Here is a 24254-nt window from a genome sequence, read left to right on the forward strand (position 1 = left end):
AGGAAAGGAATAATTACAGAAACTGGCTGGTGCAAGGACAAGTAAATTCAGTAGATGAGATTGGACACACGTGGGCTCTGTGCTTCACGCACCTAGCTCCATACGCTTCACACCCCTCCTATGCTGCTGCGTTACTCTTGACTACCAAGGATGAGCAACCATCAAATCCCAGTTCTTCTTCAGTGCTTGACATCATGAAGTGCTTTCCATCAGCAGCTACTTGCCAATTTTGTTTTAAAACTGTGTTGTATTCCAGAAGATGCCGTAGCCGGCATTACCTCAAACCCAGCTTGCTTGGGATCTCCAAATAAGTGCTGAGATTAGGAATAAGGAGTGAAAGAACAAAGCACCGAGCCTGGAGCTAGAATGATAGACGACATACTCGACCGGCGTGTTGGGCAATAACACGAGCCTCTCTCAGGCTCTGCTACAGCACAGGCAGAAGCATTTTAAAGATGCAAAGGTACTAACCTGTGCTCCGATCCACCCACCTCCACACAACACAGCTCCACCATGGCCCCGCTGCCGCACGCAGCCTCTCTGGGGTCCCCGGTGGTGTTCCGAGGTGGTATTTCACCACGAGATCTCTCTGCCTTGACGGGTCCCATGTGCTCCCAGTGCAGGGTGCTCCCAATGGGAGCCTCAGAGCACGCTGGGTGCACAGACGTGCGCGGGACCCACGCCACACGCTCCCCACCGACAGCACCCTGTCCCACAACTCCAAAGCTAATGGGGTAAAACCTGCAGAGAGTTGGGCTCACCCCATCCTGGAGCGTGACGTTTTAAAATAAGCGAGGCTGGAAGCCGGCACCATCACACGCAGCGTGGCAAGTCCTGCCCTACCTCTGAGCAGGGACTGCCCTTTGGAAATGTCCCATCCGCTGGTAGCATCCTGCCACTGACCCAGAGACAGCACCGGCGCTCCTCACTTGGTTACAAATGTTCATTTTTAATGCCTGTTTTCTCTACACATGGATTTAAGATGCATACGATAAGGTGTCATAAAAATATCTGACAATAGAGGAAACATTGAGCTGCTACATGCATATTCTTTTGACACTATTTGTAGAGTTGTCTTGGTTAAAGCCTGGGATTCCGTAACAGAAGCCACCGGCGGCAGGAGCAGAGCCCTGTCACCTCCGGGGGGTGAGGGGGGGCACGATGCTTCATAACCCTGGTCCACCCTGGTCTGGGGGATCAGGCCCAGAAAATACAGACCGGTTCCCAGTTGGGTGGTATGTTGGGCTGTGGGCTGCAATCACATTCAGAAAAGTGGCATTTGGAAGAAAAGATCTTTTGGGTAAAATTATATAAATTGGGGGAAAATTTTGTGGAAAAGAAAAAGGCATATTCACATTTCGAGAGGAAAGGGAATTTCTGTTTTTCAGTTCAACACATCTTTTCCATCTGAAAGTGGATTTGTTTTAGCTATTTATACAGGCATGCATGGAGAGAAAAAGCAGTTTCAGTTTCAAGCATTTGCTACATAAGCATATATGCGTTATACGTAAGTGCAATGTTTTGACTATATATAAAATGATTCAATTGCCTTCCTCCTTTCCTGCCTTACACTTTGTAAAAAAAAAAAAGTTTGCATTTTGGCCTCCCAACTTCATTTACGATCAATTTATTTCTTCCAACCTACTGTTTCCAAGGAGCAACCATTCATTTTGTAGTCCTCACTGCTGAAATCCTGTAGCACTTTTAATCCTTTCTGTGCGCACACACGCAAAAATCACCGATAGCCCCGATACAGAGACCTCACAAAATAAAACTGGGTAATTAACTGCTTGAAAAATGTTTATTTTATTTTTCTTTTTTTTTTTATTTTACCTTCCCTTTCAGTCCTAACTCTGCAAGAACGGGTGAGTCACAGCTTTGAAATCTGCACTGGATGCCAGCTGAAAACAGAGGCTTTACACGATCAAATTGACAGATGATTCAAAGGCAGCCCTGCTACGCACAAACCCATCCATATTCCGAGTTAAAAGAAATATTGCATTTTTAATGGTAAAGAAACATATTTAAGAGATAAAGGAAAAGAAAAGTTTGCTGGTCATCAATTATCATAATAAAACGGGGTGGGGTGGGGGGAAGAAATTCACTTTAAAGACATGTTAAAGCTCCCTAATCTTCAAAGAGATAAAGGAGGGCGGCTGCCCTTGAGCGAGCCACTCCGGCAGGAGGCAGCCACGGTCCTGGCCCTCGGGGAGGCTCATCCAGCCACAAAATACGCCCAGGATAAACTTGAACTTAGTGTGGTCAGGTTCAGCACGTAATAGGAAAGGAGGAAAAAGGGGACAGAAGGACATGGCGGATCCAGCGGTGGGTGATGGCTTGAGGGGCTGTTGGGAGAGCCCCAGAGCTTTGGGGTGGCACCAGGGGACACGAAGGGAAGCTTCATTGTGTTCTTCTCCTTCCAAGTGCTGCTCCTGCTGCCAGGCAAGCATATGCACGGTTTGAGCTCAAAACAGCTTAGGAGACGACAAAAAGTCGTGACTGCCAATGACCAGCTGTGCTGGGACCTGCAGGAGCAGATCTCATCCACAGCTCTCTGAAGTCAACGGTCTCCAGCTGAGTTGGGATTAAGCCCTGGGGGACATTTTGTTGTCTGGGGACAACAGTCAAGGGATGGATGAGAGAGGTGAACCGAGGTGGTACATGCTTTATGCTTCCGAGCACAAAATGGGCACGCAAAGACCATAGTCATGTCATAGGCCGGGAGAGAACTACCACATCCTTAGATCTTGTGATCGCTGTCGTGAAAGTCCAAGCCTGGGCTCTTTGCACAGGATTACTTATAGAAAGTGCAGCACTGCAGAAGACTGTACAAGATTTCCTCCCTTTACAAATTTTGTAGCTTGAATTCAGGCAGAGGACACTTCAAAATTTCAAAATCCATGCTCTAAGCAGCCCTCCACAAAGCCTTCAGCCTGCCTGTCCAAACAACATGGACTGATGGGGAGGCTTCATTTACAAACTGCATTTCGTAGTCCACCTGGTGGAAGAGACTTTTGGGCAACTCAAAGTAATTCCCTGTGACAAAGCCATGCACTTGCTTTTTAGACAATTTGAGAAAGCAAAGTTCAAAAATCCAGGAAAAACAACAAGATGAACAATACCAAGGCCAGGTGGGCTGGGTTCTTCTGCTGGAAAGGTGACGTGCATTACAGCCCTTGGAAAGAAGTCCAGCAACTGTTGAAGCAAAAATGAGACCATGAGCACTGCCAAGTTCTGACCACTGCTAAAACTGTGGAAGCATAGAGATTTGGGTCCATCTGCTCAATCTTTGCTGGCAGGAGTAAAAGGGTTGTGACAGAAGGGTCCTAAACCTTGGCTCTAGGTGAAGGGAGTGTCCTGCTCTGAGCCCAGCAGCAAAAGTCATCAGAGGGGAAAAAGGACCGCTAGAAAATGAAAACCTGGATTCAGCAATGGCAGGTTATGCCAGCTATTTGGAGACCTCTGCTGGGTTGTGTGGTCGAGGGTGCTCGGCACATCAAGATGCTCCTTGATGTGGATACTCCTCCCAGTACCCTCAGAGGGCTGCCTGCACACAGAACGCTCAAGAAAATGGGAATTTGCTGCAGCATGCCTGGATTAGGGACAATGCATTGTAACTGCATTACTGGATTATTAATACTAATACAGAAATGCTCCCCGTCCATCTATCAAGCTGGACTGTATCCCATTAACTGTTCATCAGGTTTTCCAGAGTATCTCTTCCTCAGTCAGAGGAAACCTGGACCAGCTCTGCCATGAGCCATCCAGGCCCACATTAAAACTTGGAGAAAGCCACAGCAAAGTTCACTCTGGTTCCTGCAGCTCTGGCAGATTCAGAGCACGAAGCCCATTTTACATAGATGAGCTCAGCTAAGGATATTAGAGCAAAGCTGGAAAGAAACCCACCAAAAACAGATGATGGGTGACCCACCGCAAGGCGTGGAGGAATCCCAAAGCATCCAAGTGAGGTATTAAATAAGCTAGGCAGAGCATGGAAATAGCTGGACACTTGCAGGTTTGCCTAATTTACTTTGCTCCTCAAGCACGTGGTGTGGAGACCAACCCCAAGGAGCAGAAGACTGCAGGTGCCCAAGCTTTGGCGAGCCCCTCCAGCAGCAAGGTCTCATCCTGCCCCATGTTCCAAAACACGTCCGTGCCTCTTATCTAAGCCCTAGTGTTCATTCAGCTTGTGATGTGCCAGTCTCTCACCCTCTTGGGCCCTTCAGGCTTTTAAAAGCTGTTTCCAACCTCAGAGTCCACTGGTGTGGAGAGTTTATCATGAAGTTCAACACCAGAATTTTTCTTCAGCTTGCAAGCCAAAACTAACATAAACAGCCAGCTCCTCATTCATTATTCTAATTCCACCATAAAACATGCCAAAGCCAGTTCTGACTGAGGTTTTAGCTGATTTACTGCCTTTTCAACAGGCAGTGTCTAATGAATTGGGTAAGCTCACAGGTCAGATTTATACCAGAGGAGCAGCTGGAAGCAGCTCGCCATCAGAGCAGCCTCTCCCGGCCGGCGTCGCTGTGCCGAGAGCAACACAAACGCTGCCCGCCTGCCGAAAAGGGACGTTTCCAAGAATTTCCTATTTCCCACCACACGGAAGGTGCCGCCTCCAAAATTTTTCTGTTAGCACTGAAAAGAGAAATGTGAAAGGAGAGCTTCAGGGGTTCGGACCGTTCCCTGGCTTAGGCTGAAGAGTTTGCTTTGAGGTGGGGATTTGACGGAGCGTTGCCCGCTGGCAGCTCTTCCAAGACTTCACGCACGGGACAAGAGGCTCTCGCACGCATCGCACCACTGAGAAGGTCACACCATCAAGCAGTGCATGGTGGGTCCTTGCACTGCATCAGGGGTCTTGCATGGGTGGATGGGCAAGGAGGTCCACCACCCCTGGTGTCAGTGGCAGCCATGCCTTGTGCTTCTGACCGCTGCAGAGAGCTGAAGCTCACGCTCTCGGCCTGGACGCGCTTGCACAAAGCCAGTGCTTCTCCTGGATCCATGTTTTTTCTCCCCTTCTGATAGAGGAAACCATTCCCATCTTCAGCTTTGGCAGGAACCGCATGTAGCTATGAGAAGTTTCATCTGACCAAGGAACTCTAACACATGTTTTATCAAAAAAATTCCCAGCCGGGTCTGCTTCCAGTCGCTCCAAAATCCCCCTGCAAGACCCGCTCCAGTGAGTAGGATAGCAATGCCATCTGTAGCACATATCACAGCCTGGTTTGCCTCCAGCTCTCCCCACCAGAAGCCCTCTGAGAAATGGTGCTGGCTTTGGATGCTCCCAGCTAGGTTAATCCCACTCAAATATAAAATGTGTGCCATTTTTTAAATTTTTCTCTATCAGGCTAAAAACCTGTTTCCCGGGGAGGCTGGTGCATGGACAGAGGAGGGTTCGGCTAAAACGTTAACCCTTTGACACCCCACAGCAGGTATTTTGGAGTTCCTTGAGGAATCCTTTTCTTACTTGAGATGCTTCTATTTTAACCACAGCCAAGCTCACACGTAGAGACTCCTGAGCAGCATTTTCCAAATGACATATCATCCATCATTAATGAACCCAGCAGCTTTGCACAGGCACCCATCAGCTATTCTGCTTCCTAGGCTCCAAGAGGAAAGGATGAAACAAGCCCAGAAAAAACCAATTCCAGTTGCAAACATTGTTTTCTCCCTAGGCAGGGCAGAGCAAACGAGAGCAGCCATGATCTTCACCAGGGAGAGCTTCCAAGTTAGCAATATGCACTGTGCAGAGACACCCAAACGGCTCCAGGTGATGTGTGATCTTCCACTCAGGCTCTGGGCCATGCTCTCCAATGCCAGGGCTTTGCTAATGCCAGGAGTGAAGTCTCCAGAACTGGGGACACAAACATCTCAATATCAAGGCGGACCTTAGTCGTGTCCCTCCTCTGGGAGCAGGAATGCTATTCTTCATCGTTAGGCTAATGCACACTCACCATCTTGGGTTGCAGGGAGCTCTCGGTCTGATGCCTCACTCTTGTAGCTCTCTCCTGTCTGCAGGGATGTGCTGAAGGGCTGCAAGTTGGGCATCTTCAAACCCCTCCTGGGCCAGACGCAAAGGGGAAGGAGCCAGGCCAGGACAAGGGAGGGCCATGGCTTTCCATCACTCCCATCACCAGAGCCTGAAGGACTTCCCTTGATCCTCTCTCCTTGCCCAGCAGCAGTGGCTGAGGGATGTTTTGAGAGCACAGTCCAAGAGCAGACAGTCAACGAATCCAGGAGGTCTTAGATCCAGCAGAGCATGGTTCGAAGCACAGTACAGCGATTTCTCATTGCGCTATCAGCCACAAACAGCCCTGACATCGGCCAGATGCTTTTCCTTCCTCAAGCTGAGACAGCTGGGACCTGGGGAGCTTGGGAGCTGGATAAGTCCCTACTCAAGCTGCTGGGGATGAAGCTGTTCAAGCAATGCTGCTAGCAGGACAACAAGGTGACTCTCATCCAGAGCATCCCTCAAAGGCTTTCAAGCCACACTGTGCACTACAGCTTGCCTTCCTCACCTGCAAAGTACCAAGGCCTTTGCACCACGCCGTGCTGGAGACCATCTGGTGTGGCTTGTTTCTGCCTTGTTTTCTCCCAAAGGCGCCAGAAGAAAGTGCTGCAGGTGTGTGCAGGGGAGGCAACCTGGAATTTACATCACGGTTGCGAGGCGAGGGATTTTCAGTCCTTCAGCTTCCTTTGGCCCAAGTGAAAACATATTTCTCCTTGCTCCATGTGCTGGACCCTTTAACAGCACACACACTTCCACATTTCAGTCCGGCTCTTTCTTATTCCTGCTGCCCAGAGCAATACCAGTCTGATTTATGGGTGGCTACATAATATTAAGACCAGGAATTTGGGTCCTTCCCGCCTGGAAGATGCAGCTTTCTCCAAGTGTCTCCAGGCTGCTTGGCAGGAGGTGCAAAGAGGAGAAGGAAAACAAAGCCTTATCTAGATGTCAATGTTGTTCTGGCTTGGCTAAAATCAGATGTAAAACCAGTTCAAGGCTTGGAGCGAGGAGCTCCTGTGGATTTAGCTCCGTAAGTCAGAGGTAGTCACCCTCTGTCCCCTTCTCGCAGGGACCACATGCCTACACGACGGCTCTCAAGGGCTCTCCAGTTGCCCAAGTCTTTTGCCCATCAGCCAACAAGAGCGGGAGGAAAGCCTGTGAGCCCCTTCCTTCACCCTGCAGTGCCAAGCACCGTCGCTTTCCTGCAGCCAGCCAGGGAGGATCGCTGCTCACTTGGTTGTCACGCACCTGCAAATCACAGCCAGCTCTTCCCCTATCCTCAAATAGTTTTAGGGTACCTTGCCTTGCTGGTCTGCCCGGATGTCCATCCTTTTCACTAACAAAAATATTTGGGGACAATTCCTTGTGTGTCTGTGGCAGCAATGGGGCATATTAGACCAGCATTTGAATTTTTCTATAGCTTAGGTGGAAGGGCACATCTCTCTATCAGGAAAGGACTGTCCTCCTGCATCACTTGCACCGCAAAGAAACCCAGTCACTCGCCCTCGGCCCCTCCAGGACGGGGATGTGCCCTGGGTTTTCTCTGTCTTTTTTCTTATCTGAGATGAGAGTTGCCAGCAGCTCAGCACCATGCTCCCCCAGGAGCTTGGGGAGAGCCGCGAGCCCTGTCTGCTAACGTCATCCCGGCTCCACCGACACACCGGGTCTGCGTTATACCAGCCACAGCAGCTTTGCCAGAGGAATCAGCTTCTTCAGCCAGCAGCGCTGATCAAATCTCCTCCGTCCCCTGACTTTTGCTGTAGATACAGGGGGAAAAGGTATCACAGCGTGTTCATTAACCAGGTGACATTCAAATCCAGCAACCTCCCCCACCTTCCTCTAGGCACAACCGCTGCGATTTAAATTACACGGAGGGGTAGGATTTAGTGGGCTGCTGGGAGTGGACTTGGCGCACAGATTCCCATATCTGGAAGAGGTCTGTCCTTTGTGTATTGTGTTATGAGACAAAGGCGGAAGAAAACACCTGGAACGTTGAGGCCGGGGTGGGGGGAAGAGTTGTTGCCACGGCTGCTTACAAGATTTGGGCCAGATTTGTAAAGGTCTTTGGAGACTGGCCACCTCTGCCAGTGGGACCTGTGCGCCATGACTTGAAGCAGTAATCTGATGCCCAGAGACCTGGGTCGGGGCTTGCTCCAGACAGTCAGAAATCCCAGTCCAACCCCCGATGAACACATGCAAAGCAGCTCTGTGTTACGTTTGCCGCGGGGCTGCCGCGTCCCGGAGGCACCGACCCGCTCCATATGTCAAACAGAGTCAATCTCTGCCTGCGATGTGTGGGATTTGCTGCGTACACGCAGACGGGACCACCTCCTTTCCCGTGTGTTGACAGGACTGTACTCAAGCACCTAAAGATATACAAAAATGCGCCTGGTGGGACGGAGCGCAGGGCCGAGCAGAGCGGCTGACTCCCACTGAACTCGCAGGCTTGCACCTTGCAGACCTGCTTCCTCCACATCTCAGCCAGTACTTCATCCTCCCAAAACCATGGCACCCTTTCTGGCCAGGATAGGAAACTCTAGCAATGAGCTCTAACGAGCCTTCAGCTCCGCTCTACCCACGGGACACTGCGCAAATATCTTTTGCAGCCAAGAAGATGGATGTAACAGCCAAGGGAGGAGAGGAAGGAGAGGAAAGGCAGATAAACCCTCTCCCCTAGCTCTTCATGGGAAATCCCACATTGCGGGCGTGAAAAGAGGGGTGAGAGGTTTGTCGGACACCGATAACGATCTCCCCACCCTCCCAAGTCCGCTGCATCACAAACGCGAAAACAGAAAGTTGGAGAGCGGATCAGAGTTACGAAGCAAAACACCGAGCACCAGGGCAGGGTCCCCCCCAGTCCTTCCAGCAAACATTGCTCCCTTGCCCCACGCAGCATCGCTGTCGGGTACCCCGGGGCCAACGGTGATTTGGGGGCTCTGAACAACGAGCTGCAGAGCACGCGCTTCGCCGTGCGAGACGCACCACCTCCCTTCCTACCAGGAGGAAGGGAAAACCCCATAAATAAATGGCGATAGGAAAGATATTCCAGGTCCTCCCAGAAAGCGCCTGGAAGCTGCCTTGGAGGCGAGGTGGGGGGAGGAAGGGAGGCTGACTGACAGCCTGATTTAAGACCTGCCTGAAAAGCAAACAAAAGCAATTGAAAACTGCATCATCTAGGAAAACTTAGTAGGTTGTATTTTCACAAGTGAGGACTGATGGTAAGACCAGCCTAATCCCCCAGTGGACTTTCCACACCTCCGCATGCCGGCTGACGGGGCCAGCTGTTTTGTCTTGCAGCTGATTGCTGAAATAACATTGTCGGGCTGGCGCGATTGAAACAGGATGGGCTGGAAGGGAGCGACCCACGACTGAGGCAGCCAGCGTTAAAAGAAATGTGCTTGGTTTCCAACCCGCCCCCCCCTTTCTCCGGCCAGCCCTCAGTCCCCCGTAAGAGCCGGGGGCACCTCTTGGCCTCTGCAGTCACGAGCAACGATGCTCCAAATGTTCAAGCATAGGCAGAGTCTCCGCTCGCAGGCAACTGGAGAAAAATCCCAGGAGAAGTCTTCCCCCGTGTTTTCACCTAATTTGGGGTGAACAGGAAACACAGCCAAGGAGTAGAAACATAATTCATGGCCTTATCTTTCCTTCTTGGGAACTGACCTGGGGACCTGCTGAGCTGAACATGAGCTGCAACACAGCGCTTTGGCCACAACGGGCTGACCGACTGCAGATACAATGCTTTACACAAACAGGTTTTAGAAGATTACATCATGTACATGCAGACAAAAATCCCAACCCAAGACATTCTGAAGCTTTCTAATGATAATATTTCCATTTGCTTTTGATTTGAACAAAACCGCAGAGTTCCCTCCTGCTAATTGCAGAATCCAAATAAATTCCAGAAAAGGAGAGTGCAAAATATCACCTTGCCCAAACCAGGTGATGTTCAGTGCCCGCAACTCCCTCTTATCCCATTCCCAAAGCCTTCACTGCAATTATGAACCAGAATGACATTTCCTTTCCCAACATCAAACTTGTTAACAGAGAAAAAAAAAAAAAAAGCGTGTTTTAACCAGCTCAACACATCTCCTGTATGGATCAGAGACATGCAAGCAGCAAATGTACGAGACCCTGTTACTGAATCCTAAAACTTTTTGTCTGCATGTGGTTTAAAATCTGTCTGATGGTTAAAGAACAGAAGGCAAAGTAAACATACTCTTACATCCATTCCTTTCAAAGTCACTTATTTTAACCCACAAGCTGCAAGACTATATATATATATATATATATATATATAAAAAAGTATAGAGATATAATTAAATGAATATGGGAAGTGGTTCACTTGGGATATTTGAACATTTAGGGCTGACAGCCTAACAAGTTCCTGCAGAGTAATAAGCCTAAGTCTGGCATCTGGGAGCTCAGGGGATGTCCGTACGATTAAAAGCAGCTGAGGCATCTCTTGGTAGCTGAGCCTTAATGACCACACTGTGAAGTTAACTCCATCAGCATAAGCCATTGGGTCAGAGAAATCATTTAAATAATATTTTACATTTGCAACAGGTAAGGAACATGCGTGCAGCCTGTGATGCCCACTCGGCTGACGGGTGGTATCCCCACCAGGACATAGGACCGATCCCTTCCACACTAGAGCCCACGATACTCCGGAGGATGGAGCAGGTCGGTCCGTGCACCCCATCTGCGTGCGTACGGCTGCCCGTGCACACGTATGTGCTGCCGCTGGCTCCTGTTAGCAGGAGCGCCCAGTGCTCTCCAGATCTGAGGACTCTGATAAGACGCACCATCTCCGCATCCCAGGTACCGCCGCGACATCTGGAATCCAGACCGGAGAGAATTTGCTCCTTTCCTTCTCCGAGAGAGAAGATGAATGAACCTGCCCGGCCGACCTGAGATTGTTCAAAGGGACAGATGATATATCAAGGTCTCTCCTTCTCCCTGCATCTAGGTAGTGCGTGTAAGACCTGGTCTCAAGGCAATCTGTCCTCTGCTCGGTCCCCAGCAAGCGGCAGCACCAGAGGGAGAGCAGCCTCTGGTTCCTGCTCTCCAGGAAAACTCCCTTTGCTCTCCGCTGGAGCGGGACGAGGCTGCTCCTCGTTCGGTGACACAGATTGCCAGCAGAAAAAAGCAGATTTGCTGATGTCGCAACATTTTGCTGAAATGCTGGTGAAATTTTCAGCAGGAGAAATTTGCTTGTTTCCTTCGAATAATAGCAAAATGCTTTAGTTAAGGCAGACAAGCAGCCTTTCTCTTTGCCCCCAGTTTTGTTTCCCTTCATTATGACTTCTTAGGCCAAATTACTGGTTTTGCTGAGAATTAGCTATTTAGGAGCTAACATTTTGACCCAGATGGTTTTTACCTTATGAAAACATGACATTAAAGCCCAGACCACTGAATATTGTGATCTTCTCAAAGTAGGAAGTATTTCAAAATTCAATTCTATGGTAATGTTCGATCTCTTGAATTCACTTCCATTTTTGCAAAGAACACAGATTTCAAAACAAAGCAGCTTGGCCCTCCTTAACTAAGCCAACGTCGTCTCTTCTTCACATGCTCAGGTCTCTGTGCAATCAGCAGCAGAACGGGTTGAGCAGTTTTGAGCTTCTGAGGGTTAAGTGAGGAGCGAGGCAAACAAGAGACAAGGTCATAAAACACTGAAAAGGACAAGTAACGAAGATGTTAACAACAAAAATCAAAGACTTGGTCTCAAAGCTGGTGCCTCAAAGCTGGGTCACCTTTCAACCTGAACTTCTAGTTCCAAAAATCAAGGCAGGTCTGCTCCCAAACAGACACAGCTCTGCTGAATCTATCAAGACTAACCCATCAAATACCTTGCTTTTCCTATTCTGACAAGGGGAAAAATTGTTAAAATTTTGCAAAGACTTTGCAACTTCGGTAAAATCAGGAAAGTATAAGAAAAAAGTCAGGCAAGTGTAAGGAGCAAAGCAGAACTTCAAATACCTGTTTACCATAGTTATGGATTCATCCAGGACACAAGCGAATGCTCTCAAGGTGTGATGAACTCAGGGCTTTGGGTTTCTGTGACATCTGTACTGCCTGCAAAAAAAAAGTGAGAATTTCAGACACGTCATGCTAATTGCAAAATCTTCATTCATATACTTATGAGCAAAATCTGTTTGGAAATTTTAGGGATGAGGGAGAGCCCCAGTTTCCCCTAACACACTTAAGGGTGGTTCTCGCTGCACCAGACAGGGCACCACGAGCAATTTGGGTGGATGCTGTAAATGCACGAGAGAGACCACAATGTCAGCTGGGAGGGCAGAAACGCTTTCAAACATGAGGTGAGGAGGGAAGAAGGAGCAGGGGGGGGTTATAGCATCGCTGCTAAAATGCAGATGCACTGTCTTTGCCTGGGAGGGGATGGGAGCCGAGGTCCTGGAGTCCCTGGGAGAGCTGTGGCTGCAAAGAGCTGCAGGTGGGAGCTGATGAAAAGCCCTGGGGAAGCCATGCAGTGCCCCAGGGTTGGGCTGATGGGCCATAAAGGAGCTTTGATGTGGCAGGGGGAAACCCGCATCTCCCCAGTCACTGGCACATCTGACCCGAACCACTCTGCTCAGTCTCTTATTGCCAAACACCTTGTGCTGCCCATTCGCTTCCAGCCCATCCCCAGGACCAGCAACTAACCCTTGCTGTTTTGCCCAAAGCAGAGCTGGATTTAACCCACTTCTCAGCCCCTCCTCATCTCGGAGCAAGCTCAAAAGCCAAACGCAGAGCAAACACGTGGCAGCTAGCGCTTCCGAATCCTCCTCTCCCTCACTAATGCCTCGCTCTGGGTCTTGCTGGCTGGGCCTGGCTCCGAGGTTGATGCATCTCCTCCAAGCTGCGAGCATCTCAGACGCGCGACCCCAGCAACCTCCCCAGCTCCAGCCTCTCTCTCCGCCCAACTTCCCAGCGGACTGGGGGGGGATGGCGAAGAAGCATGAAAGCCCAGAGCGATGGGCTTCGCTGCACTTTAGCTGTGAACAGAGGGAACAGAAAAGCAACTGCCTCAAAAAGCAATTGCTTCCACAGCCCTCACCTTAGACATCTGCCTGAAAAATGGAAAAAGAGGAAAGGAAGGGAGAAAGAGAAAAAAGGGAGAAAAAAACCCAAAAAACAAAAACACACCAACCCAAAGGCCCCACATCTAATTGATTTCCTGATGGAGACGGCTGTTTTATCGCTTGCTATTTATTGAGCATACCTGCGCTGGAGAGCTGCAGCATTTCTGCTCCCCGGGGGTTGCTCCCTGACTCCCCCCTGCCAGCCCTCGGCGAGGATGATGGCCCCAGCCGCTTCCACCCGTGCTGTCGGCAGCCCCCAGCCCTGATGGAGACGGATGAGCGGATTCAGGTCGTTAATATTGCCTTTAGCTAGTGGCTGCGCGCCGCAGCAGCTCACGCGTGGTCTTGCCCCACTCCAGAGCTAAGTGCCAAAAAAGGCTGATTTCTTCCTAAGAGTGTCAGCTTTCCCTAAGCTATGTCCCATATCCATTGAAAACTGCAAATTTCTCATTCAGAAACCTAAAACTGCATTCTTTTTCAGCTTTCCAATCAAAGAAAAGAAAAAAAAACAAAAGGCAGAAATTTTCCTCTGCGGTGGAGAGGGGGAAAGGAATTTTTTTTTTTTCCCCCAGCAGCTTTAGCTGCGACACATTTGTTCATGTTTTCCTGATGCTTAGTTGCTGTCCCTTGGCTCCCAGTGCCACCAAGGGGTCATCAATAACCATCAGGTCCCCAGCCGGTGGCAACAGCACCTCTGACCCAGCTCTCTCCCATTTGCTTCCAGCAAACATCCTGCCTCCCCAAACAGATTCGTGCTAGTAAGCCCAAAGCATGAATTTTAAGCTGGGATGCTCCCCAAGAAGGGCACCATCACATTAGACAGGGTGAGATTTGGGCTGAACTCATCCTGCATCAGCTACTGAAGTCATTCAGACACATCTGAGGCTCAGGAAACCCCAGCCCCACAGCAGAGGCACGCAAAAAGCATCCTCTACGTGACCTGTGCACGCGGAATTATTTTCCCTCTCCATCCCTTTCACAGGGCAGCTCTAAGCTGTTCCAGCACACACCAAAAAAAACCCAAAAAACCCCCAAGAAAATTCATTGCAATCACTATTATCAGCCTTTTCAATCCATTTTGACACCCTGGGGTCTGCGTTACGTGGCTCAGCGTCTGGTCCCCACCATCCCTCTCCACCTCCAGAGCACCAGCAATTTCCCTGACATTCCAGTAAATGGATTTACTGGTCATGTCCCAGTGCCCAGCCCAGCTCAGCCTAAGGAGCCAGCGCTCTGGCATCCTGCCATGAGTAACGATCAATGCCATCTGCTTTAAGGGTTCAGCAAGGAAACCTTTGTTTGGGCTCATAGGCCATCTCCCCCTCCACGGAGGCATTTCTTGGAGCCGACTAGGCAAGAACCGACTGCAGCACTTCAAAAGAAAAGTTCACGCATGGGTAAAGGTCCTTTAAAATGGGATTAAAAATTCACATTTTTGTCCCATATTTTTTTGACGTTTCTAATCAAACCTATCCTGAGACAGATATAAGAATGGGTTTAGCTCACTATTTCAGTGATAAGACTGTCAGTCTCGGGGAGCCTTTGGTGGGTATTTCTAATAAGCATTTTTTTAAAATTCCTAAAAAAAACCAACCACCAAACCCTTATCTGAAACACTTCTCTAAAGTCAAAAGGTCCCATTGAACACTTAGAGTTCAAAGCTTTTCATAAAAAAAAATAAAAATTTCTCTCCACATTTCAATTGCTGCATTTTCACCAGTTTTGCCTGAAGTCTGGCTACACCAATGTTCCTCCCCTCCACCAAAGCCCTAAGCCAAAACCTGGACAGGTTTAGCACTCCAAAACCCCCACTTTAGCAGATCTGGCTATCACGTCCAGAAGCTCAACGGGGTCGTCTTTGCCTTCTTGCCCCATCCTTCCCAGGGAAGCGAAGCCCTGCGTTACGCTGCCCTTTAAAGCCGTTATTTCCAGCGCGGGGCAGGACTGCCGGAGGGGGGTCCGGGGGGATTTCGTGCTCAGCAGCAGGTAGGTGGCCTTTGATCCCGCGCACTGCCCGGGGCAGAAGGGCCGGTGAATAAGACTCTGTGGAGACGGGCTCCGCAGCCATCCCTCCTTTCCTAATTCCCTTCTGAAGTGCTGGAGCCACTGTCACCTCTCATTAAAAGAAGCGAATGCCCTCGTTTTAATTTCTAACCAGAGCGAACTGGATAATAACATTAATCCCGGCAGGGGATGGCAAGAGAAGGCACCTCCTCGCTTCAAATGTTTGGACAAAAAATTTGCTCTCATTAGGGCAGAAGTCCAGGAGATGTTGCCTTTGTAGGACTGGCGAGACGGCACGCAACAGGGCTTTGTTGCATTTGAAGTGCTCCTCGTCTCCTCTGAGAGCGCCCGGGCTGTAATTGGGGCCGGGCAATGGTCGGGGGAAGAGAGGGAGAGACAAAAAGAGAAATGAAAGCTTCAGATCTCCCAGCGTTGCACAAAGACAGATTTCTTTTGTAAATTCCTATTCTGCTGCAAAATACGCTACTGGACAGCTGGCCCTGCGCGCTCCTGAAAATCAGGAACAGCGTGGCCGCTGCTCTGGGACAAGTGTTTGAGGTCACACCAGGAAAGCCCAGTACTGAAGGCAAAGAGACTAATTCAGCTAAAAAGGTCTGAGCTGGAAGGGGAGACCCATGGGAGAGACCCAGAGGTGTCCATGGGTCCTTTTTACCAATAAGTGAGGAGAAAAAAAAGGGGGGAAGAGGGGAAAAAAGCGCCTAAGCTGACCACGCTATGTTCCTATTTCTTCTTGTACGCATACTCATTTTTCCCCTCATTTTCAGGAGAACTTTTCCCCCTCATTTTCAGGAGAACTTTTCCCCCAATTGGTTATTTATGTTTGCCTCTGAGTTTCTCCCTAGTATGCAGATGACAAAGACGCTGCAAAGCCAGCCAGGAACACGGCTCTGCTGCTGGGGGATTCTCAGTCTCAGGGACACCAAGAGGTAAGAAAAAGCTCATTTTTCCACAGCAGCAAATATTTTTCTGTGGCTGGCCACATCCCCTGGGGAAAGGAGCTTAACTTGCAAGTTACCTGCTACCAAGTTCAAGGATCACGGCTTGTCTCCAAAGTCACACCAAGGTCCAGACCAGGAGCATTCACAGTTGAAAGAAGGGATGTGATGGGAGACATGGGAGAGCCAACCCTCCTAAATCAGGGCTGCTACAGCCCATGGTCTCTGGGTATTGCACAAGGTACAAACAGCCGATAAAAATGCATAGCATTAACTAAATGTTGCCTCTACCTGGACCCGATACCGCAAACAAAACATCTTGTACACAGACACCACTAACTGTAGGAAACTCTGCTAAATGCAGCCACCCAAACCTTCCTCCTCCCTCTACCATACTTGGAAAAGGAGCACCCAGAAGCAAGAGCTGGTTTGAAAGGAGCAAAGAGCTGGCAAAGAACTGTCCAGAAAGTGATGGAAACACCAACCAACAGAGAAAAATAATCATATTTTCTCCACCAGGAAGCGCATTGTCAGCCAAAGAGATGCTAGTTTGGTTCAGCCTCAGGTAAGGGGGGAAAATTAAAAGAAAGTGTTCAATTATTTCCTCATTTATGGCCAAGTACCCAGTATATTGCTTACCTCGTTCCCCAAATCACCCACTGTCAGTATGTTTAGAAACAGGTTGGAAATTAATGTTCTTCCTGTGGGTGGCTGTCAGAAAAGATAAGGGGTTTCTTTGGAGGGTCACTTTTTCTTTATTGTGTTATCATTACTGCTACGTGAAACCACAAAGCTACCCTGGATACGAACATTTCTAGAAGCTGTTGAGTCAGATGCATCTAAGCACGGCATTGGGCTAATGGAGGTTTGGGAAAGGACAGGTTCCCATGCATTGCTGCAACAGCAACACAGCTCAAAGCTGCAAAACTAACAGTGGGACTGGCTATTAGTGCATTGGGAATGGAAAAAAAACCCAAACAACCAAACCCACAGAAATGCATGAATTCACTTGACCTTATGGAGACCTCCACACGTTAGATCTTTCAAGGAGAGAAACAGGCACTTCCAGAGGGTGAGACACCTTATCCTGCTCCAGGTACCTAAACCCATGCCCTTGGAGACCTTGTCTCACAAACTCCACCAAGGTTTTAGGTCAAAGGACCTTGTGCACCAAGGTCAATGCTGCTCTGATTAACTGTAAATAGCAGAGACTGGGAGAGGTGACTGCAGTCAGACACTTTGGTGAAGATTATATTCATTACCAATTTCAAGCTCGAGCTGGCTCATTAGGGGCACACCTTTCTTTAGCACATGACTTTTGCATTGAACTAACACATCAATATTTTGGCTATTAAAAGCTTGTTTTCCAAGTAAAGAAATATAGCAGTGCCATTCCATAAAGCTATTTATTTGTTTTTATAGGAATTGGGGGGGAGGAGGGGGCAGGGAAAGAAAGAAATCAATCATGTTCCCAATATTCGCGTTCAGCTTGAACCAGTTTTTAAACACTCCTACGTACAAAAAGAGAGGTTATTCATTCACTCTTTAGTCTTCCTGAATACTACAGAGATTCCCCCCCAGGTAAAACCAGGCACTTTAAAAATAAAAAAGAAACACATGCTTTAACTCTCAGAAATCTGGTTAACAACCAACCCGCTGCAGATCTGTTGAGGGTAACTTGATGGGACAAACCTTGACTGTGATGGGACAAATGACAATTGGCATGTTATTTTCAGAAAGCTTCTTTAACATCAAGATCAAGCAGCGCCTCAGGAAATGGGATACAACCTTCGTTCAACCCTGAGTTTTCTCCAAGTGAGTACCCTCCGCTCGCCCATCCCTGCTTCCAGTTTTACAGAAGAAAAAAAAAAAAAGGCAGAAAATTGAGGATTGGTGAACACTGAGCGCAACCTTGGCAGCGCAGCACCTTGCCAGGGCAATTAGACCAGGCAATTGCAAAATTAGACTGAGCAATTGCAACGTGTTGAAGTAACAAGCCAAGATGCAAGCAAGCACCGGCTGCAGCGCGTAAACAGCCCAATTTATTCAGGGTACGGCACAGCAAAGCACGCGGTATTATACATCCGAGCTGGTTTAATGGAGAGGTTGACTTCTCAATTCTGACTTCTGATGGTGGTGCCTCCCACCATCCATCCTGGCCAGTACAGACCACGTGCCCTGTTTGGTTCTGGAGGAGCTGGCTATGATCCGTACTGGGGGAAGCGCCGAGTTGGCCCCCAAGTCTTGGCTTCCCCTTCAGCTCTCCCTTCCTGCAAGTGCTGGCCAAGCTCTCTTCCTACAGCTTGGCTTCCTTGTCAGTAAAATGAGGATAATGAATGATTTTGCCTTTTCTTCTGAGGGGCTGAGATAATTCAATTTAAGAAAACGACAAAAAAAAAAAGCATTTTTGAGTACCAAGTGGAACTAGAAAGCTATGGATCAAAAGCAGTTGGTCAAAAAGTTATTGATGGAGGCCTTCCTTCCAAAACCACATTTGGATCAAAATCAGAACATTTTGCAAGAACTTGTCAATTTTTATGAAATTTTTGAAGAGGGTCAATGCATTTACCTCAACTTTCCAGAGGCAGCACTGGAACATTTAATTTCATTTTGGACATTATTTTCTTGGAGCACTTTGTTTAAAATATATTAAAATATTTAATGACATATTATTACCTATTAAATGTTATAATGTATTATATGATGTTAAATTTAAAATATGTATACAGAAGTCCAAACAAAATATTTTCTCATATTAAAATGTCAGATTTTTATTTAAACAAATGGATTTTTTTTTTAAAAACATGGTCGGGAAGCATTTGCGACTTCCAACAAACTTGTTTGCTTTTGTCCAATTTTACTGCCTGGAAAATGCTGGCTCCTAATTGCTTTTCAGAATGTGAAAATTTAATTTCATTTTTTTTCAAACTAAGAATTGCAATTCTCAATCAGCTCTCAAGGTTCTGGAATTTCTCAGACTCTTTTTTCCCCTCAGAAGGAAGGGAGGAAGAAAAGACACTCATTTCCATCAACATTTTTGAGTTATCAGTTAAGCACAAACCTGGGGCAGTTGATAGAAAAGACTCAGCTTCTGGCAAGCCAAGAAAATTGAACTGATGACAAACTTTTTTCTCAAAAAGCCAAAAATTTGCAAACGCACCCTGGATCCTATGGAACATCAAAGACATTTTACCTTTACGGGATGGTAGACAGTACATCTCAGTCCTCAATCAGCAACATCTTTACCTGGCAACTCCTGTCATTACCTGTGGGAAGAAAAAAGAATAAATCCTCTTTGTTGCATGTTTTTCTTAAGCTTGGGAAAAAGAAAAAGAGAAAGAGGAAAAAAAGAAATACCCTTGTGCTGTAGCTTCTCCGCATCTGTTTCTGTGGGAGCTAATGGGCAGAAGGCAGGTTCCTAACAGATAGTTATGAACTATCTGCACAGCTGCAGACAACCCACTCGGTGGCTTGGCAAGTGTGGGGTTACAACTTGCACATGCGGGAAAACGTGTATTAATATCACACGTGTGGCGGTGATCTTGGAAACCTCCGGCTGCAAGATCACGGTGCTGTTTTCAAACCCTTATCTAATGCAAATGAAGCTGAGAAAAGAGATAAAAAAAAATGTAACAACTATTCCCTTGTACTAGCATGAGTGGCCTGCTTGTGGATAAGATTTCACAGAAACGAAAGGCAAGCTTTGCTCCTAAACACCCCCAAAATGCACAGTATTTCCATAGAATCACAGAAGATATCAGTTCAGAAGGAACCTCGGGAGGTCTCTAGTCCAACCTCCTGCTCAAAGCAAGGTCCACACTGAATTTAGACTGGGTTGCTTAGGGTTTTGTCCAGTCGGTCCTTGAACATCTCCAAGGATGGAGATCCCGTGACCTCCCTGGGTCCTCTGTCCAGCAAAAAGCTACAAAAAAACCTCCTCCTTGCCCCACATGGTCATATTAGTACATGGTTTTCCTTCATGGCTAATTTTTTTTTTTTTTTTTGGCGTGTTCTTTGGTCTGATTGGGCTCATCAGATCCCAAGACCACCAAGTACTACATGACACCACATTCTACATCTCCTTCTTGGGATGGAGAACTGATCTGACAACAGCACTATACCCAGTCTCAGGAGCTTCAGTTTTTCCCAGCTGATGATTCAACCACCAAACAAAACAAAGGACATAATGCGATGGTGTGGTCACCCCTCATCTTCTGCCAACATCGCTATTAAATCAGTTCATATGACGTATCCCTCATCCAGAACACATAGTGAAGTTTTCATTGGCATGAATCTGGTCAGCCTGCATTACTCACCTACTAGCAGAGCTACGAGGCATTCCCTGATGGAGTCACAGCATGCAAGTAAACTTTGTATTTCATTATTGACTGTTGGGTTTATGGCACCACCAAGACAAGCTGTTTTGGAAAAATGTTCCACTGACTTCATAGCAGCAGCAGCAGTAGTAGTCAGAGCAGTGCTAGGAGGACCCACGTTGTAAAAGAGCAATTCCCACTCTGCCTCTCTCAGTCCCTCAGCTGGAGTCACGACCTCGCTTCCCTTTTCCACAACCAGGCTCACGATGCCATTTGAGGACTCCAGCCTCCGCTGGGGAAAGTCCAGCCCTCTCCCACCAAGCAGCTGACTAATGTTGGCATCACCGCTCTGCTTCTGCTTCTCATCTCACCTCTCTTGTTCTCCAGGGCAGACCTGTTGCTGTGTGTTCCTACAGCACCAAGAACCTCTAGAAATTGTGACATCCTAACACTACTGTAAAAAAACCCATAATTAATAAATAAATATATATATACACACACACACACACATATATATATATATATATATAAAAAAATAGAAGGCAGGATAGTCTATCCCTGTGCTTTCAGGTAACTCCCTTAGCTGTTGGTCCCAACCTTCTCTGGAAAAACCTTTCTACTACCTGGAAAAGCAGACCAAGCCCCAGATAGGGCGAGTGGAGGCTAGGAGAAGGAAAACCTTCATTAAAGTGCTGAACTGGAGTCCAGAACCAAAGAAAACCCAAGTGACAGCTTCCCAGTGACTCTGTCCTGAGACTCCACAGAAAGCTGCTGCCTTGAGCCTAGTTAAAACAGGAGAGAGATTATTAGCCCAAATAGTTCACAAGATTCTCCACCTTAAAATGCAGGGAAAAAAATGGAAGATGAAGCTTTCTATTGAGTGAGTTAAGAGCTGAGACCTCTTTAATATTTCCAAGGGTTTGAATCGAGGACAGTAGCCCCAGGTTATTGGTGAGCAGAGTGCAGGTGAACCCCTCAAGCTACCAAGAAAATGCTGCTTCTCTCAGGGTCCTGGTTGCAGAAATAACAGCATCCAGGGCCAGGCTGTCGGCAACACATGTGGGGTGGGTGAGTGGGTGTTTACACTGAATATAAATGATCCTCACAGTTTGGGCTGGAGGTTTGATTGCCTGACAGTTCTACCATACTTATGGCTCGAGTGCACAAGTTCTTGAATGTTTTCATTATTTTTTCATTTGTAATTTTATTTCATAATAGTAACAAGACACCCCGGGGCAATGTGTTTCCAGGGGATTATTGCCTTCAGCTTTTTGCTTTATGACACATGCCATAATCGCCAAGAAATGTACAACCTGTCATATCTCATTACTTAAACGTGGGTTATATATCCATGTATTAGGCGCGATGGATAGACCAGGACTATAAAATTATATGGACATTTGGTGGCAAAAGTTAGTTTGTGCAAGCAGTTCCCGAGAATGGCTTGCAGCTGAGCTAGCTGACTTTGGACCCATCCTCGTCTTCAGAGCTCTTACGAGCTGTTTTTGCTCTTACTCTGCCCACAGAGCCATTGCAGAAAGTGCATGAACTAATTCTGTGGTCTCGTGCTCCTCTGCTTCCCCCTTAGCTTGGTAAGGTTCACCCTGCCTGCAAACACCACCAAGAAACGCTCTACAGGCAAGCTCAGCCCTGGGGGGGACTCACAAGAGTCCCCTGAGGACTTGCAAAAAAGCAAGTTCCAAGCCAGGCTCCTTGTACCTTTTACTACCCACTGCCTATAAATAACCATTCACAAGACTTCCTGGAGACCCGCGATGTGGATGAGGAAAAAGGAGAGAACACAGAACTTGGGGCATGAGCTGCTTTCTTCCAAGGAAAGGTGTCATTCTGGATTTATTTTATAGTTTCAGTCAGTCTGGGCATCTGGCACAGGAAGCCAAATGTCTGAAAACGGGGGTCAAACGTAGACACCCTGGCTTTTGGTCAGCTGCCAAGGGACAGGAGAGCAGTAGGCAGTAGGTGACCCGCAGGTGTGCTCTGTAGGTAATGTTCTCCTTGGCCAACACGGTTGGGTGAGATGGGCAGCACCCACGTTCGGAATGGCCTCACAAAAAGCCCTCAGCACTCCAGGATGCTTTAACCAGAGCTCTTGCACCATGGCCAAGAAGGGCTGGTGGTTATGAGCTCTTCGCTGGTGCTTGCAGGGACTCAAACAGGAGGCCATTCATGGGGGATCCAGTCATTCCCAGCAGCTGTACTGGCTCTGGCTCCCAGCACTCCCAAGCCCTCAGCATACCGGGAAGTTACGTCACCACCAAGGGCTGAGTCAATGGACAAACTCTGATGCCTTTTCTCAGCAGCAAGAAGGCTGAGGTTACGGCTGCCTGCAGTCTGGTAACTTGGGAGAACGTCAGCACTCAGCTAAGCACAGAATGAAGCTCAAGCGCACGAAGAGTACTTCTGTACAACCCCAACACACCAACGCTCTTCAGATCAGAGGTTCCTGACCTACCACCTTGCACAAGAAGCAAGATCAAGCTGAAGGCTAACCATGCAGAGACAGCAGGCTAGAGGAGACCTCTCTGAAAGGCTGCGAGGTGGATGATAGCCCTTCATAATGAGGGGCCCAAATCCTTTCTTGGTTGGGCTTGATGATCTTAAGGGTCTTTTCCAGCCCAAATGATTTTATGATCCTTGAGATGCTGGTGGATCTGAGGGACAGCATAAGCAAGCAGGAGAAATCCCTCCTACGTATCTGACTGTAAAAGGCAGTTATGAGATGCTGTAGAAGACACTCTTAAGCATTTGCCATACAGCTGCAAGTGCCTTTCTCTGGCTGGGAACACTCACAATAAGGCTCTGAGAGCTGGACCACCAGGAAGAGCATTACCGAGAGGTAAATTGAGATTCATGGTTTGTCTGGCAGGCTCCATTGCAGTGCAAGTCTTGCACTTGGCTCTGAATGACAGTTCTGTGCTAGCCTGGGCGGCACACGCAACTGCAGGCTGGTCTTCCAACCCAGTCCATCCTGGAGATTTCCCAGGACCACGGGGAGCCTCAGTCCCCGCTCAGTTAGGCTAGGATGGAGATTTATTTTTTTGTTTGGCTGAAGAGAGCCTGCACTTAACCACAAAGCCTAGAAGAATCTATGACCTAGCCCTTTAGAAACACAAGCACAAAATAAATTCACAACAAGGCTTTTCATCTCCAGGGAAGTTCATCTTACCTGAGGCCTGGAACAATGTCACGGGGGTAGAGTCTTTCTTTCTCCAGGGAGCGCTGGCAATGGGGTTCGCAGTGGGTTTTCCATGTGCTGTGCCTTTAAGCTCGCTGTACTTCTGCCTCCATTTCCAAACAGCAGCCTTTTTGTTCTCCAGGCTGCTGCAACTTGCAGATACGTGCACCGTGCCCTCTTTCGCAGTGATTTTTTTTTTTTTTTTTAATCTTTCTTGCTGTTCTCCATAATCTAAAGTTAAAGACATTCAGGTTAAAAATACACGGCTGAGGTGGTTTTTTCCAGACCACCTCCTCCCCCCTCAGAAATCAAAGGTACTTTCTCAGTCGAGCAGGATCAGCCTCCCCCAGGTGACAAAGGCAATTTATTAAGACATAAACTACAATTATGCACAGTCAAATGCTCCTCTTGGATATATGGAGACAAATCCCCTTTGCTGCTACCCTCAGACAGACACTCCACAAATAAAGTGCCTACATCACTTCTGCTATACCTGCTCACACTCAAATTTCCCTTTATTCTCCGCTCGAGAGCGGCGAAACATAAATCTCGGTCTTCCCAGTAGCTTCTAAAGGTTTTTTCTCCTTGCCAAGTTTCCTCCCAGCTCCCAGAGGGCAAACAGCAGCCACACAGCCCCTTTTGTGCTCCAGGGCTCGGCTAACAGGCCCCACCTGGGCCAGCAAGCAGGAACGG

At 48.0% G+C, this 24254-nt stretch overlaps 1 long non-coding RNA gene across 1 annotated transcript in view; it reads right to left on the reverse strand.

Annotated features, from left to right (window-relative positions):
• LOC138687181 (uncharacterized) overlaps positions 1-23633 on the reverse strand; it is a 45949-nt gene extending 22316 nt beyond the window's left edge. Inside the window, exons 1-3 of the long non-coding RNA XR_011326449.1 lie at positions 23553-23633; positions 19243-19315; positions 11995-12082 (exon numbers count right to left, since the gene is read on the reverse strand). This is a non-coding gene — a long non-coding RNA (uncharacterized lncRNA). The remainder of the gene's footprint in view (positions 1-11994; positions 12083-19242; positions 19316-23552) is intronic.
• Positions 23634-24254: the final 621 nt, after the last annotated feature.

The sequence above is a fragment of the Haliaeetus albicilla genome, chromosome 10 (assembly GCF_947461875.1).
Source record: "Haliaeetus albicilla chromosome 10, bHalAlb1.1, whole genome shotgun sequence".
NCBI lineage: Eukaryota > Metazoa > Chordata > Aves > Accipitriformes > Accipitridae > Haliaeetus > Haliaeetus albicilla.